Genomic DNA, 18,594 nt, shown 5'->3' on the forward strand with positions numbered 1-18,594 from the left:
GCTACTAGTACTACAACAGCTAGTCGGCCAGTTTGGCTCCAGAGAGAGAGAGAGAGAGAGATCCACGGCGGGAATAGAATAGAGTTAATAGAATAGGTTAAAAACTCACCAAACGTCCAAGAGGATGGAGACAACCGCGTGGAGTTGACGAAGTTCATCTGCCAAACGACCATCCTCTTCATCTTGGCTGCATGCGCTGTCTCTAGGTTAGCTAACGCTAGTTAGCCTTTAGCTAAGCTAGCTACTAGCCGACATCATCATGGCTATATCCCGACTGCACCATGACAAGGCTCCACAATAGCTTCTTTTTGTCCCGCCAGCGAGAGGCCTTTCGTCAACGTTCCTTGGTGACCGACCGACTGATAATGACCGACCTCTTCGTCTTGGCTGGCATAACTAAGCATAACCTCCAAAGCTGCACGCGCGAAATAGTCAAACGCAGCTGACGACGCCGGCGTACACATGATGTAACCACTCCCTTCGTTGAAACCAATAGTATGTCTGCTGCAGAGCCCCAGAGCTCCAATAGTGAGTATGTCTGCAGACCCAGGAACAAGTCAGACACATTCTACAAACGTGTCTAATGTGAAATATATAAGCATATAAGCAAAACTAGATTTTAGGTCTGTGATGAAAAAGGGCCTCGCGGGAAGGGGGGCCTCGCAAAAAAAAAAAAAAAAAAAAAAAAATTGCGAGGCCCCCCTTCCCGCGAGGCCCTGTGCGACCGCACTGCTCGCACACCCCCTGAGGTGGCCCTGGTTCTCGTATAATATAGTTTAGAAATAGCAAGTATAGCATAAGGATATAGAGTAAACACTGTATATTGTATAGTAGTGTACATAGGACCCAGTGCCTTAATTCGTAGCTAACATTGTATTGCATTATTTCAGGACTTTAACATGCCTATTTTATGTCTATTTTATTACCTGTTTATTATGTCTATTTTATTATTTAGTATTATTTGAAGAATTTCAGTCGGGATTCAGAAAATATCATAGCACTGAAACTGCCCTCACCAAAATAATCAGTGACCTCAGGCTAAACTCTGACGAGAATAAGATCTCCATCCTTATCCTGCTAGATCTCAGTACAGCATTTGATACAATCGATCACGATATTCTAATCGATCGTCTTGAAAACCTTGTCGGTTTCTCAGAACATGTGCTAGGCTGGTTCAAAACATACATCAGAGGGAGGAAATTCTATGTTAGACTAGGAGAGCACATGTCTGATATATACGACAACAACTATGGAGTTGCTTAGGTCCTTTACTCTTCTCCCTTTACATGTTACCGCTGGGTAATATCATCAGAGAACATAATGTAGATTTCCATAGCTATGCGGATGATACACAACTGTACATATCTGCTGAACCAAAACCCCCACCACCTCCTAATAGACAGTCTCCTCCCCACTGCATGTATATATTCCCTCCCCGCCGTAGGTATATTTCTCTCCCACCCACCCACCCCCTCCTAATGTACAGTCCCCTCCCCATCATATGTATATACTCTGTCAGGATCTAGGGGTAACAGTACTGTATATTTGAATACCGTTTATGTCACAAATGTATCAGTACTAAATACCTATATGTCCCTATGCCATAAATGTCATGTATGTTGTGTATGTCATAAATGTCTATATGAATTGAAAATGGGGGACCCTGATGGAAACAAGACAAACGTCTTTCTCAGGTCTGCATCCCCTTAACAATTGTATGTATTGAGCCGTACTGTATTGTACCCATTCTGCAATCTGTTAAATAAAGTTTTCATTCATTCATTCATTCATTCATTCATTCATTCATTCATTCATTCATTCATTCATTCATTCATTCATTCATTCATTCATTCATTCATTCATTCATTCATTCATTCATTCATTCACCAAATCATACAGCGATTAGCTCCATTACAGACTGTTTACTGGCAATAAATAAATGGATGAGTAAGAACTTCCTGAAACTAAACGAGAACAAAACTGAAATTCTAATTATCGGCCCCAAAACTAAAAAAGGAACGTTAATAAAGAACCTGGGAGGACTAACCCCTTGGATCAAATCTGAGGTCACTAGTCTCGGGGTTATCATAGATTCAGAACTGATTCAGGTCCTTCTCCTTACATACAAAGCTCTAAATGGACAGGGACCTAGCTACATCACCAACACTCGAATAAATTACACACCAGCAAGAACACTGCGATCATCAGCTGCTGGACTACTAGAGACCCCCAGAAACAGTCAAAAGAGGATCGGTAATGCAGCCTTTATCAACTATGCCCCAAAACTGTGGAACAAACTACCCCAAAAACATCAGGGAAGCCAACTCGCTAGACATCTTCAAAAGACAGCTTAAAACCTATCTCTTTGCTCAGGTATTTCAATGAAACATCAGGGATATCCTGACACAAATTGTACTTACCTGCACTATTCTTACCCTGCCTACTTTTATCCACTGCCTATCAAATTCATGTGTCGGTTCTATGCAAATTTTATCTGACTACCTCCTACTGTCACACTTTTTACTTCTTACTGATGCACTGCTGTTGTATGTTAAATACCCTGTTGTATGTCCGTTCTATTTTAAAAATGTTTGACTATTTTTAAACTGAATCATTTTAAACTATTTTTATTATTTGTATTACTGAAAACTGTAAGCAGAGAGCCTATTGGGATGCTAGATCCTAATGTAAAACACTGATTTACCATACCTTGCTACCTGTCTATCTTTTTTATGCTCGCTTATGCCTGTATTTTTTACTGTTGTGAAGCACTTTGAACTGCAACCTCTGTATGAAAAGTGCTATACAAATAAAGTTATTATTATTATTATTATTATTATTATTATTATTATTATTATTGCACAATCAAAGCGGGCATGGCCACCCGCATTTCACTATGCCCTGGTATGTATGTGACAAATAAACCTCTTGAATCTTGAGTTGCTCTGTGAGTGAACCCACTAGCATAAAAATTCACAGGGCTTCTTTGCTATAGAATTCTACACACAGGACACCTGGCTGAGAGTAATGGGGCACGCGTGATAATTTGGTCATTCGACTTGGGGTAGTGGTTGTGGCCTTCATAAGAATGTGGGAGAGGTAATTAGCACTTGAATTGTGAATGAGGGGAAATAGTGAACTGAAGGTCTTAAATATCATACAGTAACTTTGATTATACGACGGTCAGAAGAGAAGCTCATCTGAAAGCGTATAGTTTTGTCTATGGTTTTGACAGTCTACGGTTTGTACAGTCTACGGTTTGGACAGTCTACGGTTTGGACAGCCTATCACTGTAAACAATTAACAGTATTATCTTACAGTGACATATTGTAATCAAGGCCCCCTGTAATATCCCAACAAATACATGTAAAAAAGACAGTATCCTTTGATTTCACATCATTTAATTATTATTTCACAATAAAACACGATAAAATCAGAAGGACAGAGGAGGAGGGAAAGAGGGAAGTCATCGGGCGGTTTACTTCTGGGCGGGCATCAAGCTATCGATGGACTGGCCCTTCTCCAGCTTCTTCTCCATCTCCACCAGCAGCTTGACTCCATCCACCACCATCTGGACCAGCTCCACCTCAGAGAAGCCCAGTCTGTCAGCGTTGGCGAGGTAGAACACCCCACCCACAGCAGCAGTGTCCACGCCACCTGAGACAAAGAGACCAGGGTGTATAATATGATTTAACAATCATCCATCCAACCCAAACCTCCCATCCAAATGCAGTTGATTCCATTTTTTTATTAAATTGTCCGTGAGATTACAACTGAACCCTAGAGAAGAAGAACATTACAAGCCCCATGCATCTCTGTAAAACATGTATTTGCAGTTGTAAAGCCAATCCAAATAACTTTTGAATGTGAATGGGATGCATCACCCAAAAGTACTCAACTGTCTTAACTATGAATGTACACAACATCCCATCCAACATTAGGTTTGAAAACATTGTTCATCTGAACACTTAAAGAGAATTCTGCCAAATTTTAAGAATTCACGTATGTTCTTCCTGTGCCCCAGGACAGTTCAGTCACTATCAGGGATGCGTTGCTCATGGGACGGGATTGCACGGCGGGCAACCAGCTTTTGTGAGCAGAAGCGCGTGCACGCACATGCACGGATGTGCGCACGTATGCGCTCAAGAACGTGCTGCACTCGACTCGCCGTGTGTACCTGGCTACCTCGCATAAGCGTAACAGTAGCGCATGCGTAGAATGCAACCCATTATTTGATTTTGTCTGAAAGGTTGGACATTTAATGGCCAATGAATCGTATTTCCAACAATTTGACTTGTCATTGTAGCAGGCAGTAAAATGAGAGTGAAAGATAACATATAGAGCTGGTATATTTCTTGGTACATAGATGTGGTATACACTTTAAGATGCATACATCTTACAATCCCTGACTTATTAATAGCCATTTAATTACCTACTGTAACTCAGGTTACAGAATATGAGAGCATGCACTCCTGTTAATCTCTGATTAAGTAAATCATCTGTTTGGGCAGATAGATACAAACAATTAATCAATTTCCTCAGCCATAAAACTACTTTAAGCCAGTGATTGATTGATTGATTGATTGATTGATTGATTGATTGATTGATCGATTGACAGACAGACAGACAGACAGACAGACAGACAGACAGACAGACAGACAGACAGACAGACAGACAGACAGACAGACAGACAGACAGACATACAGACAGACAGACAGATAGATAGATATATATAATCAATACATTTGATCAGCCATCAAAGTCAGACATAGGAGGTCCGCACGACACACACATACCTCCGAACGGGAGAGTGATAGAAAGAAAAAAAAGAAGAGAGAGGGAGGGAGGGAGAGAGAGGGGGCACTTGGGGGGGGGGGGGGGGGGACCTGCTGCACGGAGGTCCGCGCGACACACACACACCTCCGAACGGGAGAGTGATAGAAAGAAAAAAAAGAAGAGAGAGGGAGGGAGGGAGAGAGAGGGGGCACTTGGGGGGGGGGGGGGGGGGGGGACCTGCTGCACGGAGGTCCGCGCGACACACACACACCTCCGAACGGGAGAGTGATAGAAAGAAAAAAAGGAAGAGAGAGGGAGGGGCTTCTCTCTCTCTCTCTCTCTCTCTCTCTCTCTCTCTCTCTCTCTCTCTCTCTCTCTCTCTCTCTCTCTCTCTCTCTCTCTCTCTCTCTTCTCTCTCTCTCTCTCTCTCTCTCTCTCTCTCTCTCTCTCTCTCTCTCTCTCTCTCTCTCTCTCTCTCTCTCTCATGGTATAAATGATTATTTGTGTAAATATATGGTTATACGCCGACCATTAAGAAAATACATGTTAGTTTAGGAATAAGGGGCAGGTAACTATATAACTATAAGATTTATTCTTCTTCCTGCTCCTTTTGTCCATGGAATGACTATTTATGATTTTTTAATGAAGAAACTATGATTGTATTATTCCATGTGGCAAATAAAAACTCTGAACTGAACTCTCTCTCTCTTCCCCCCCCTCCCTCCCTCCCTCTACCAGTGCAGACTGTGGTCTGACTGTCACTCAAAGTGCTTATGGGCGGAGCCAGGCCATAACAGCCTGATTTCTCGAGGCTGAAAAATGATGGTTTCGAGTACTTGATTAGAAATATAAAACAATGAATTTTTTTGAAAAAAAAATTACAAATGTCTTCAATAGACTAACAGGAATTGTGTAAAGTTGCCCAAATAGTGCTAGGAATAGCAGTGCATAACCCCTTTAACATATTTGATTTAGTCAGAACGGATGGACATTAATTGGCCAATGAATCACATTTGCAAATGTTTTATTAGAATTAGAATAAACGTATTGTCATTGCACAAGTACAAGTTCAGAGTACAATGCATTGTGGCGACCAGTAAAATGAGAGTGAAAGACAACGTATAGAGCTGGTATCTGTCCGGGCCCATGGTATTAAACAACATGGTCACATGTTGAGAAAAAAAATGCAGTATCCATCTGATAGACTCCATCTAGTTAAACTACCACAGTGATCCATCTCATTATATTGACTCTCTGGTTAAACTACCACAGTCTCTGGACCTACCTGTGTCTTCAGATGAAGCGTCTTTGTTTTGAGGGTCAGAAGGGTCTTCGTTTTGAGGGGCTGCTTATGTTGGGGCAGATAAATACAAACAATCAATACATTTTCATCAGTAATCTAACTACTTTAAAGCAGTGATACAGTTTCACATAATGGCAATCACATTCACAGGTTTGGTGTGAACGGTGCTCTGCCTGAGTCAGACCATCGTTCACACCAAACCCGAGGGTGAGGGGGCAGGGAGCTCTGTCTAGTCCATCCTATCCAACCACTACACTACAGTAAAATACTTATGCACAAAAGTCATTCCATGCAGCACTGCAGAATGTGAAAGGGGATTCAGCGCCATTAATCAAATTATCACCAATAATTTTCAAGTAAACACAAGTTGTCTGATTATTTTAAGTTTGCTTTTGTGTTTGTGTGTAAAACAATTTCTTTAATTGAATTAACTTAAACTAGAAAAGTAAATACAAACTAAATAACTACAATTACATTTAAAACATTGTTTGTTTTTCCACCATATCTGTTGACAATATAATTTCTTTATATATTGAAGGCTACATCCTGTGTGCATGCGAGGGAACATTTATGCGCATGCCCGTGTGCGCGTGCACGTGACATCAATAACACGCGTGCAACCAGCTTTGAAATCACCAACGCATGCCTGGTCACTATGTGTGAACATGTGTGGTAACCTTGACTGGATTTCATAACTAATATGTGTGAATAATTAGAGAATCATAATGTAAAAGCCAGGCTCAGCCAAAGGTAATAGTATTGGCGTTACAAGACAGCCATTCTCAACCCCCACACGTGACTGAGTACTGTATGTAAATATGGTGATAGCCCCCACTGGGTGCAGAGGGCAGACCAGCCCAGCCCAGACTTGTGAAGAGCAGAATGTATTCACAGGATGATAGTCATGGAAACTAATTCACAAAACAAGTTATTCTTTATCACTGTTTGATATCAAAATATAAGCCAAGAGTAAACTGTGATAATACTGGACAAGAGAAATTCATAATACACTAGAGACTTGGTAAAATGTTTAAGTGGAATACCCCCTGGACTGAGAAAGACCTGAGCAGCCAAGGAGGGGGGTCATCAAAAGCACCCTCCCCTGTGTGTACTGAAGGAAGACCCACACCCACAGGAGATCGATTTGGGGACAGCCCCCACAGAAAAACCAACCGGATTGGACCAAACGTATTATTAAAATGTGCTACTATTGGTGGGAAATTATAGTATTTAAGAGCAAAACAGTGTTAATTCAGAGAGCCCAGACACCCCAGAGTTCTGCGGCTCCCGCCCCACCAGATAATGTGTCTGCTGATTTTTCATGTAAGTAAGCTGGATGGAGTAGTCACTGTTTGTGATATATAGATTTAGATGCTTATCTTAAAAACCAGGCTTACTCATGAGAAAAGTGCTTACAGTAGATTCTCTATTTTCATTGATGTTAACAATGACTGTTGTATGTACATGTTGGGGTTTGAGAATGCAAACCTTGTTGATCCTTTGTACAAGACAAACTCTGATAATCCTTGTATGGGAAAAGCAACTTTCTAATTCACTCTGAGCCGCCGAGGCAAATAAATGGGTTTGAACTATAGTTCTTCTTTTGCCTGGCCTAAACAGTTATTTTCTCTATCAGTAGAGAAATACCATTTGAATCATTGATGACCTTCTTTCCTCCTTCCAGATAGCAATCTCATTGTACTGTAAAATAACCTTAGATATTCATTAAGAATATACCACACATGCACTACTCTCTCCTAAAGCTGGAAGTCAGAGAGAAAACCCTCCAATTGGTGATATCACTGGGATGTAAAATCTGGGGCTGCTCAATAGATAAGGAATGGGACTTATTATCAGATAGTTTGAGGCCATGAAATGTTTGTGTGAGCTCTTACACCCAAATTAAGTTTATTCTAGCATGACTATGTCTTGACTTGAATTAAAACCTCATTTGTAAGGTTTGTGACATCACTGATTGGATGGCTCTCCCTCTGATTTCTAGCTTTAGAGAGCGGTGCATGTTCACTAGGGGTGTAACGGTACACAAAAAACACGGTACGGTACGTACCTCTGTTTTGAAGTCAAGGTTCGGTGCGGGTTTTCGGTACAGTGGGGGAAAGTTTGGCTGTTCCACTCAGGGGTGATGTAGTGTGCAGTAACTAATTGTACTTGTAGGGCTGTCAACTAATATTCTATATTGAAATTAATAATCGGAAAAAAAGAAAATAATAATTATATTAGATTGTGAAAAAAACAGCCCCCGGTCGTTAGTGGTTAACATTTGGTTGTATTCATTTGGTACACAGCCGTTCGGTACGGTAGGTAGGGTACACACTACACACTGAAACGTTTCGGTACGGATACGTGTACCTTTACACCCCTAATGTTCACAAATACTGACTGTCCTGGGGAATAGGAAGACAAAATTGCTAACTAGCTAAACTGGTGTGAAGACATGCTAGTGTGTTTGGTCTCAACAGTGGCATTGTTGACTTCTACGAAATGTAACCTATTCAGTATCTATAGGCCACAGAGCGTTCACAGCAGTGTATTTAATATCCATTGTTTAAGATATACCTATAATTTGCTACATCTCGCTCATGGATTTCGCACTCAAGTTGAAATATTTTCTACTCGAGAGCAAAGCTGCCTCTGTTCGCCTCCCGTTCGCACCTTCAATCTACTTTGTATGCTTTTGCACCATTTAATGTCCTTTTCGTGTTGTATTTGAACGTATAATTAGACCAACAGGCCAGATGTCCGGCCCAGATCACGGACCTTGACGAGGGAACCAGAACATACCGGTTCCACGTTTCTTTAGCCTCAGCTTCTCGAGCACGTCCTCGAACTTGCCATGTTTGCTCATCTTGGGCAGATAGATACGGACTGCAGCGTGCAGCGCTGTGCTCAGGTTGGAGGGGCAGGTCACGACGTAGCCCAGGTGCTCGTTCCACATGAAGGAAGTTATGTACCACTGTATTGCACATCGTTGCGGGCAAGACCACCCGCATTTCATTGTATACCTGTATGCCGTGACAATTAAAACTCTTGACTTGACTTGCGGTTGAAGACCTCCTTCATGTTGCCACCTTTCTCCTGGGAGAGCACACGCAGGTGGTCCTCCTCGTTCATCAAGACCAGGAATGTCCTGTTGTTGTTGGCCCTTAAATATAAAAGATTTATATTTACAGCATATATACTTATATATCTGGTTTTATATATCTGTATTTCTATTATATACCTGCATATAATCCTTCTATATGCTTACTTATACACCTGCATATAACTCTGTACAATAATGCTGTATATACCCGTATATATATATATATATATATATATATATATATATATATATATATATATATATATATATATATATATATATATATTAGTGCTGTCAAACGATTAAAATATTTAACTCGATTAATCGCATGATTGTCCATAGTTAACTCGCGATTAATCGCAAATTAATCGCATTTTTATTTAAAAAAAGAAAATTTACCTTAAAGGGGAACTATCTTATAAATGGCCTTTTTGAGTGTTTAGCATTGTTTCCTAGCTATGTGAACTTATATTAATATGATCTATGTCTCAAAATTCTCATATTGGCGCATTCTTCCAATTCTCCTCTCACAATATTCACCCTCACTGAACTGAGTCATTTGAAAATGTGATGATTTGTGATGTCAGAGAGACACCGCTGCATGTTAATGTTGAGATACAAGATGAGCTGCACACAGTGGTTGGAGCCCAGGCTCAAAACGGCTTAAGATCTTGAGGTAGAAAAATGCTGTTTTTGAGGACTTGATTAGAAATACAAAACAATGAATAAAAAAAATATATATATTACAGAGGTGTTCCATAGACTCACAGGAATTGTGTAAAAGTGCCCAAATAGTGAAAGAAATAGTAAAATAGTTCCCCTTTAAACAGATCTTTTTCAAGTTCCAAGTTTTAATACACTTATCAACATGCGAGTCAACAAATGCTTGCTTTGTGCAGCCATTTAACACAAAAGGATGACTCTCATGCATTGCAAATTTGCATCAAATTCAAAACAGAGTGATGCACAAAATAACTTAAAAGAAAATAATAATTTAAAACAATGAATAAAGTGTGCATGAAATAATAGGGGAAAGAAAACGTTAGGAACTTGTTACATTTACACACACAAGGGCTGATTAATCACACACCCCCCTCTCTCCCTCACACACACACTCTCCCAGCTCTTTTTCTCTTTTGCCCCTTCCTCATCTCTCTCACCCCCCTCTCTCTCTATATCTCACACACACACACACACACACACACACACACACACACACACACACACACACACACACACACACACACACACACACACACACACACACACACACACACACACACACACACACTTCAGAAACAAACATAGTATCAATGAGAGCATCAATAATACACCTGAGTGAAGTCTAGTAAAAACATTTTTTTTTTTTTTTTTTTTTTTTAGTTAATCTTGAGTTAAAAAAATGTGTGGCATTAATAGAATCGGGAGTTAACGCGATATTAACGCGATATATTTGACAGCCTTAATAATATATATATATATATTTATTCTCACCATATATATATCCGTCTATCCACACCTGTCTGTACATACCTGCACATAATCATTGTACATAGTAATACTACAACTCTGTACAGTACATATCTGATTAGTACCACCCTCAGTAGTACTCGTTTATATATGTTATACCCAGTTTAATCACCTGTATATTACTATTACTTTACTGTTACATTTGCACTCTGTTTGGATGCCAAACTTGTTTTCGTTGTACTGTACTTGTGCTGTATGATGACAATACATTTGAATCGAATATTTGGAGGGAGGGAGGGAGGGAGGGAGGGAGGGAGGGAGGGAGGGAGGGAGGGAGGGAGGGATGGGGATTGAGAGAGAATCATGACACTTGTTGTGAACCCAGAGCTTATACCCATCATGACAAGATGAAGATCTGCAACTAGAAATGTATGAAGGACCTCACCATTCCCCCCTGGCATCAGGCCAGTCACGAGCCATTCCAGCGGACAGCAGCAACACGAAGTGGAAGTGATCGATGTACAGTTCCTGCTCAGCATGTTCTTCAGAGCGCAATAAGTGCCTTTCAGGTCTCCTTTGAGGGAGTCCAGAGCTGCAGGGGAAAGAGACGGAAAGGTTTGATGAAGACCACAGCTTCCACAAGAGGAACATGACACTTTTCAACTTCAAGTTTACAGTCAAAATACTATAGGCCTACATCATTACATACCGCCACTAGAGGGCACCCTCTACAACATAATTTAACATCAGGACTCTAGACTTGGTATATGGTAGATGCTAGATAGGACAGCTTGGAAGGAACTGTTTACATTTATTTTTTATATTTTAGACAGTGGAAGGCTTAAGGTTAGGGATAGGTTTGTAAACAACTTTTAACGTTAAAATTCTGACGACTTGCAGCTCTGCAGCTTGGCCAAGAACTGACAGCCCCCAATAAAACGCTGATGACCTTGTTCAATCTAGCATCAACCTCTGTTTATTGCAACATTGTGGTCTGAGAGGAGACCACCACATTCTGTTCTGCTTTTGCTTTCTGCAAACACTTTCATTCCACTCCTGGCAGCAGTGTAACGTTTCCTGCCTCGCGACTGCAGCCACTGCCAATGATTCTCTGGCCAGGCAAACCGATGAACACATCTGGTCCTGTGTAGCTCTGTGGGTCAATGAGTGCTCGACTTGTCACTCGGAGCATGGCACTAAACGCTTCCAGGGTTTGAGGTTCATTTCCAACTGGAGCCATCCATACTTTTCGAACGACCATGAAAAGTCTTTGTATTTCAATTTGCTGAGTAAAATTATGGAACGGTCTGATTGTGGAGTTAAAGCAATGTCAAAACATAAAACAGTTTCAAATAAAATATAGTCAAATGATTTTACAGAGGTACAGAGATGAAGAAGGGGTTTGATAACTGGCTGTATGTATGTGTATGTATGTTGTATACTGTGCATATGTAGTTGTACATAAAAGGGCTAGAGAAACTATACAGGGTAACCTACAGTTTTGGCAAATATTAACAAGGAATTCTTTAAAAAATAAGTGAATTTTTTCATTATAAGCGACAATAAAACGAGCAGTTAGTAAAGTATGAATTAGTAAAGTTACTAAAGTATGATGTGATGATGAGTAAAAAGGGGTGGGATTAAATAAGTGTAGGCTTCTTACCACTCCTTTTCAAGTAAATGACAAAAAAAAAATTATTACATATACATTTATTATTTGAACAGCTTAAGGCTATATCTGTACTTGATGTTTGTTTGTTGTTGTTGCATATTTGAAATAAACTTCAATCAAATCAAAATCAAATGTACCAAGTCATTCCAAAATGCTTTGTGTCGTACTAGTACTAGAAAGGTGCACTAGAAATGCAGCCATTCGTTCATTAATCTCTTCTCTCAAATTCAACGCAGGTGCTCTACCTTCGATGGAGAGCTTCTCGACGGTGCATCGCTCTCCGCGGCTGCAGTCTGTTCGCACGAAGGAGCTCAGGACGTAGTTGGGGTCAAGGTCGTCGCCGCCCTGGGAAAGGAGACCCGGTTAAAATGTCTTCGCTAAATACATTTGAGCAAAAAAATTTGCATTCAACCGTGGTGGAGGTAGTACACAGTTACTTTATCTATGTAAAAGTAGAAATACCCGGGAAAAAAATAAAAGTCCTCCATTCAAATCTTGGCTTAAATAAAAATGGAGTATTTGATATTGAATGTACGTATAAAAAGTAAAAATACACATTCAATATGAAGTTTGTGTATTCCAGTGCTAGGCAGCATTCAGTTCTTCATCAATTGACCTCTAAAGGTTATGTTAAAGTGGTATGTGGTCCAGTTATGCAGGCTCTGATTAAAGGTTATGTTAAAGTGGTATGTGGTCCGGTTATGCTGGCTCTGATCAAGTCATGTCAAGAGTTTTATTTGTCACGGCATACAAGTATACAATGAAATGCGGGTGGTCTTGCCCGCAGCGATGTGCAATACAGTGGTACAACATGTAATAGAATCCAATAAAAAACAACATTGTGCAATAAACAGGTAACAGGTAACAGGTAGCATGGTGGGACATCTCGGTATCTGTACATAGTTATTTACAGGGCATATAGGACATGCTAGGTAGCTTAGGTAGTGCAATACACTGTTACTGTTGTTATACTAATTTAAAGTGACCTTTCCTTTTTGGCCATAAGTGTGGGCGTGTGCGGCATGAGTGTGTGTCTGCTCATGTTAAAGTGGCTGCTAGTGTGTGAGCGTGCACAGCGTGCGTGTCGTGTGTGTGCTCATGTGTGCTTGTGTGTGGATAGATCAGTGATTACATCCTCTTGAAGTTGACATGCTTCAAAGTTTTAAGAACATTATCTTCATCAATCTTTTCTATGCAAAATATGTTTCTTCAAAGTAACTAACTAGTAACTCATGGGTTCAGATAAATACTGTGGAGTAAAAGTGCTAAGTTCCCTAAAATGAAAATACTTGTGTAAAGTACTTTAATTGTACTTTGAGTAAAGATACTTGCTTACCTTCCACCACTGGCATTAAACTATGTGGAAATACTCCAATCCAATTCAAGAGTCCTCCAGTACTTTCAGGTGGGCTGGGTCCAGGTCGGTCTTGTGCTTGTCTGAGGGTTTGTATCCACCGTGTATGTCCTGGATCACGGGGTCCAGCAGATCTTTGAAGACCTCATATGTCTCCTCGTCTCCAGCCAGACATCCGATTCCCACATAGAATGGACACAAGCCTAAGCATAAGAGGGTAAGATAAGGAGGCACTGGGGTAGGTCATCATAGACTAAACAAACTTGGGATTCACCGATACAACTTTCCCCTGGAATTTTGGCATCGGCCGATACAGAATACTGATCCGATCCCTTACTTTTAATGAACAGTATAGACTTGGACTGTCATTTTGGGGTCGTTGGACAAAACATTTTATATAATAAAATGTTCTCTATTAGAGAGTGTTAACGTGTCAAAAAATTCAGCAAATCAAGTCGCTGTTTGATTTTTGGCACGTTAGTCATGTTTCTTGTTGATTTAGTATCGTGTAAAATTCTCCAATACAGGTATTCTAGTTTAGAATATAGAATATCTGCTATTGGTACCGGTGCATCCCTAAAACAAACAACCTCACTAAACTGTTCAAACGTGTTGTATGAGAGTCAGGCTCAGCGTGGTCTATAGCACAGTACCACGATTATCAACCCCCGTCTGAATGACATCGTCTATGGTGAAGCCATTCGGGGTTGGCATGCTCTCTCAGCTCCTTGTACAGGTCCAGGGTCAAGACCTTGGCCATGTGGCTGTCGTGCTGACTCAGATCTGGGTACTCTTCCTCAGCTGACAGCCTCTTGATTGTCACTTTGGCCATAGTTACAGAACTAAACAACAGAAAGACATTCTACGGGGTAAGGGGAGAAGCTGCCTGCCTTGTTATGTGTAGAGAGGCACCATCAGATTAATCTCAATTCTCCTCAGAAGATAGAAATAGATAGAAGATACCTGAAGGTCCTTATTGGTGCGCATGTCATTTAAATGCAGATATTGTATAGTGGTTTGATAATAACTGATTAAATCTTTTTTTAAAGTTCCGCCTAGATTTTTATATCCTATCCAAGGTCACAGTGCAAAGACAAATCCCTCGCTGGAACACATTAAAGCAGTTTTACCGGACGCCTACTCTTGCTATTAAACGCGATCTTGGGACCATGTAAGGTTTAGTCGATAATCCAATGTACAGTTACCCCCCACCCAACCCCCCCCCACCACCTCCAATGTACAGTTCCCCCCATCCATGCATCCCCTTAACAATTGTGTGTATTGAGCTAAATTAATGAATTAATGAAAATTTGAATGGGTACAATACAGTACGGCTCAATACACACAATTGTTAAAACCTGCTGGCTTATCCTATTACCAGGCAGGTTAGGCTTTGAATTTCTCAGTCTGATGGGTCCCTGTGTGGAACATCCCTACACCGTCCCTGACGGTTTCAACACAGACCTAGCATTTTAACAGGAGGAACATAGGCGGCACGTGAACCGGACATTAGGGTAGGCTATATCGCGCAGAGCGTGCACATTCTTTCCTTTTTTGTCAATACACACACCCACGTGACTATGCTATGCGAGGCAAGCCCCACTCATTTAATAGTGCAAATTAAGTGTTCAAATGAAGGCATCCAATAATAGATTAGCCATCGTCTTACCTTAATGCAGCAAAATGTGACCTTTCGTCTTGGCATCAATGATCTTTTCTGCTTTAACTTTGTCTGTGAGATCACTTTCAATGTGAAGCAGACTCTCCTGGCGCATTGTTGTTCTTAGCCAGTTTTGGATGTGATGTGCCTCATTGCTGAGAAAGACCGTTCACAACTAGAATCACAAGTTGCAGTGCTGACAGCAATGAAGGGAAAGTTTTTCGTAATTTAGATCTCATCATGCTTTGAAAACAATGTACATACAGTAGCTCTAAAAAGTGTCCACGATTTGATGAACTCGGACTCTCATCATGTCCTCTTAGAGCAAGCCCTTGTTTGCCAAGATAACGCAACAGCTTACGCTCAAGATTCAAGATTGTTTATTGTCATATGCACAGTTAAAACGACAGTTTGCCATACAATGAAAATCTTACTTTGCTAGTCCACCCTTCACAAAAAAAATCACACAGTACTTAACTTAAACATATTTAAATACAAGTGAGTGCTAGAAAATAAGATATAATAAAAATAGATACAATATATATATACAATACAACAAGGCACAGTGAGTTACAATTGCACGTTCCATGGAGGTGACAGTGGGTCATAGCAGCAGTTAAAAGTGTCTTTAGTGATTCATAGTTCATAGTAGAAGGTGTGTGTGGAGGGGGGGGGGGGGCTAGGCATTCAAGAGTCTGATGGCCTGTGGGTAGAAACTGTTTGTGAGTCTCGTGGTTCTGGCTTTCAGACTCCTATATCGCCTGCCTGATGGCAGGAGGTTGAAGAGTCTGTGTTTGGGGTGTGCACTGTCCTTAATGATGTTGTGTGCTCTCCTGGTGGCCCTGGTAGAGTAAATGTCATGCAGTGAGGGGAAGGCTGCTCCAGAGATGTACTGAGCAGTTTTAATCACTCGCTGGAGTGCCTTCCTGTCCTTAGCAGTGCAGTTTCCATACCAGACTGTGATTGAACTGGTAAGGACACTCTCAACTGTACTTCTTTTTTTTTTTAGCGTTTATCGCTTTTCTGGTCAAGCATGACCGACAGTTGTAGGGTGAAACGGGAGAGAGAGCAGGGGGAGACATTCGGCAAATGACGGCGAGTCCGGGAATCGAACTCGGAGTCAACCAGATCCGTGACGCAGCACGGAGTCCCGCGACGCAGCGCGGTAACATGGTGTGCTACTGGAGCACCCATCAACTGTACTTCTATAGAAGTTGCTGAGAATCTTAGGTGGCATACCAAATTTTCTCAGCCTTCTTAGGAAGTACAGTCGTTGGTGGGATTTTTTAATGATCTGTTGGGTGTTGTGAGCCCAGGTGAGGTCCTCGCTGATGTGGATACCGAGGAATTTAAATGTTTTAACCCTATCCACCTCCGTCTCACCTATGTACAGAGGTATCTGCTGTACACTCCTCCTTTGTGGGTCAACAATCATCTCCTTGGTCTTATCTGCGTTCAAGGAGAGATTATTGTCCTGACACCAGGCCACCAGTTCCACCACCTCCCTTCTGTATACCTCCTCAGCTCCCCCAGTGATCAGTCCAATGACTGTAGTATCATCTGCGAATTTGATGATACTGGTGTTGTTCTGGGAGGCCACACAGTCGTGTGTGAAGAGGGTGTACAGTAGGGGGCTCAGCACGCAGCCCTGGGGGGTCCCTGTGCTTAAAATCTTTGTGTCTGATGTCCGGTTGCCGACTCTGACTGACTGGGGCCTATTTGTAAGAAAGTTCAGCACCCAGTCACAAAGAGCCGGTGTTAGACCCACAGTGAGGAGTTTAGCTGAGAGTTTGTGTGGGATGACTGTGTTAAATGCAGAGCTATAGTCAATGAAGAATAGCCTGGCATATGTGTCCTTGCCCTCTAAGTGGGTGAGGGTTGTGTGGATGACGGTGTTGACTGCATCCTCAGTGGACCGGTTCTGACGGTAGGCAAACTGCAGAGGGTCCAGTGTGTCTGGGATGGTCTTCTTGATGTGTGACTATCCTCTCAAAACACTTCATCACTATTGGGGTGAGTGCAATGGGACGATAGTCATTCAGACAGGTTACAGTGTTTTTCTTTGGCAGGGGCACGATGGTGGTGGTCTTGAAGCAGGTGGGCACAACAGCTTGTGCTAGTGACAGATTGTAAATGTCAGCAAGTACGTCAGCCAGTTCTGATGAACAGACCCCGAGGGCACGGCCGGGGATGTTGTCTGGGCCGGCTGCCTTCCGTGGGTCTGTTCTCCTCAGAACCGCACGTACCTCTGCCGTTGTCACGGTGAGTGATGGGTCCTGCGTGCGCTCCGTGGTCAGAACCCCTCTCACTTGGTTGGTGTTGGGGACCTCGAAGCGGGCGTAGAACTCATTCAGCTCATCTGGCAGTGAGGGTTGGCTGTTTGTGACCCCTTTGCTCCCCTGCTTGTAGTCTGTAATGTGCTGCAGGCCTTGCCACATGCGGCGGGAATCATTGGTGGTGTAGAATCCCTCCAGCTTTTGTCTGTATTGTCCCTTGGCCTCGCTGATGGATCTACGCAGGTCGTATCTGGCCTTCTTGTAGTCCTCAGCGTTGCCCGAGACAAATGCAGTGGAGCGGGCATGTAGTTTGGACCGAACATCACAGTTAATCCAGGGTTTTTGGTTTGGGTATGTCTTGCATTGTTTTGTGGGCACAATGTTTTCCACACATGTGCTGATGTAGCCAGTTACACTAGAAGCGTATTCCTCTAAATCCACAGTAGAGTCATCCCTCTGAGCAGCAGTTTTAAACATGTCCCAGTCTGTGCTCCCAAAGCAGTCCTGAAGCACCAGTTCGGTTTCTTCATTCCACACTTTGACAGTTTTATTTACTGGTGGGGCTTGCTTGAGGTGTTGTCTGTACGCTGGATAGAGAAAGGCTGAGATGTGATCAGATAGTCCAAAGTGTGGTCTGGGCACAGCCTTGTAGGCTCCCCTCACGTTGCTGTAGACCTGGTCCAGAATGTTTTTCTCCCTTATAGGAAAGTTCACATTCTAGTGGAACCCTATCCCTTATCAATCTAATACTGAATAATTTTCTTCACATGTACACACCCATCCGCCTGGCCACACCCACATCCGCTCCTCTACATAAGCGGGGTCGTGGCCATACTAACAGTTCCTTCCCTATTTTCACCACCGTATAAGTGACTGTATACACCACTTTGAGTTTAGTGCCGAAATAGTTGTTGGAAAGGAGCTACGTGGACATTGTATCTTATTTTTCTCTCTCTCGCAATTTTTCGAGAAAACCTAAG

At 41.9% G+C, this 18,594-nt stretch overlaps 1 pseudogene across 1 annotated transcript; it reads right to left on the reverse strand.

Moving 5' to 3' along the window:
* Positions 1 to 3,445: 3,445 nt before the first annotated feature.
* Positions 3,446 to 14,510, reverse strand: LOC311226986 (creatine kinase, testis isozyme-like; annotated as a pseudogene). The gene is made up of 6 exons: positions 14,335 to 14,510; positions 13,724 to 13,881; positions 12,570 to 12,669; positions 11,098 to 11,244; positions 8,882 to 9,242; positions 3,446 to 3,657 (listed from the first exon to the last, which is right to left on the reverse strand). The product of its transcript is annotated as a creatine kinase, testis isozyme-like (transcript).
* Positions 14,511 to 18,594: the final 4,084 nt, after the last annotated feature.

The sequence above is a fragment of the Notolepis coatsorum genome (genome assembly GCF_963971535.1).
Source record: "Notolepis coatsorum genome assembly, chromosome: 4".
NCBI lineage: Eukaryota > Metazoa > Chordata > Actinopteri > Aulopiformes > Paralepididae > Notolepis > Notolepis coatsorum.